The sequence below is a fragment of the Marmota marmota genome, unplaced genomic scaffold (genome assembly GCF_001458135.2).
Source record: "Marmota marmota marmota unplaced genomic scaffold, marMar, whole genome shotgun sequence".
Lineage (NCBI taxonomy): Eukaryota > Metazoa > Chordata > Mammalia > Rodentia > Sciuridae > Marmota > Marmota marmota.
Window position 1 is genome coordinate 1,713,579 of NW_026000283.1, and position 1,121 is coordinate 1,714,699.

Consider the following 1,121-nt stretch of genomic DNA (forward strand, 5'->3'; position numbering starts at 1 on the left):
TAATCCATTCATTTATTTTTATGTGGTGCTAAGGATTGAACCCAGGGCCCTGCGCATGCTAAGTGAGTGCTCTACCGCTGAGCCACAATCCTAGCCCTCTTCTAATATTTTTAATGTTTCTTTTGTCCTCTTCTCTTCTGACACTCCTATTTTACATATCTGGTACATTTTTTAAAATTATGTTGATACTAGTCTCTAGATTTTTAAAAAATATTTATTTTTTAGGTGAAGATGGACACAACACAATGCCTTTATTTTTATGTGATGCTGAGGATCGAACCCGGGTCCCCGCCCGTGCTAGGCGAGCGCTCTACCACTGAGCCACAATCCCAGCCCCAAGTCTCTAGATTTTTTAAAAAATATTTATTTAGTTGTAGATACACACAGTATCTTTATTTATTTTTATGTGGTGCTGAGGATTGAACCCAGTGCCTCACATATGCAAGGCAAGCACTTTACCACTGAGCTCCAGCCTCAGCCTCACATATCTGGTACATTTGAAGATGTCTCACAGGTCTTTGAGATCCTTTAAAAAAAATTCTCACTTTATTTTTAAAAATATTTTTAGTTGTATGTGGACAAAATACCTTTATTTAATTTATTTATTGTTTTATGTGGTGCTGAGGATCAAACCCTGTGCCTCACAAGTGCTAGAGAACTCTCTACCACTGAGCTACAATGCCGGCCCTTCTCTCACTTTATTTTTGATACTGGTATTGGAACCTCATGGCACTCTACCACTAAGCTACAGTCACTAACTTTCTTATTTTTTATTTCCAGACAAGGTCTCACTAAATTCCCCAGCCTGGCCTAAAACTTACCATTCTCCTGCCTCAGCCTCCTGAGTAGCTGGGATTACAGGTACATGTTCTAGGCTCATGGTCTTTGAGATTCTTTTTTTAAAAATTTTTATTGTTGGTTGTTCAAAACATTACATAGTTCTTGATATATCATATTTCACACTTTGATTCAAGTGGGTTATGAACTCCCATTTTTGCCCCATATACAGATTGCAGAATCACATCAGTTACACATCCATTGATTTACATATTGCCATACTAGTGTCTGTTGTATTCTGCTGCCTTTCCTATCCTCTACTATCCCCCCTCCCCTCCCCTCCC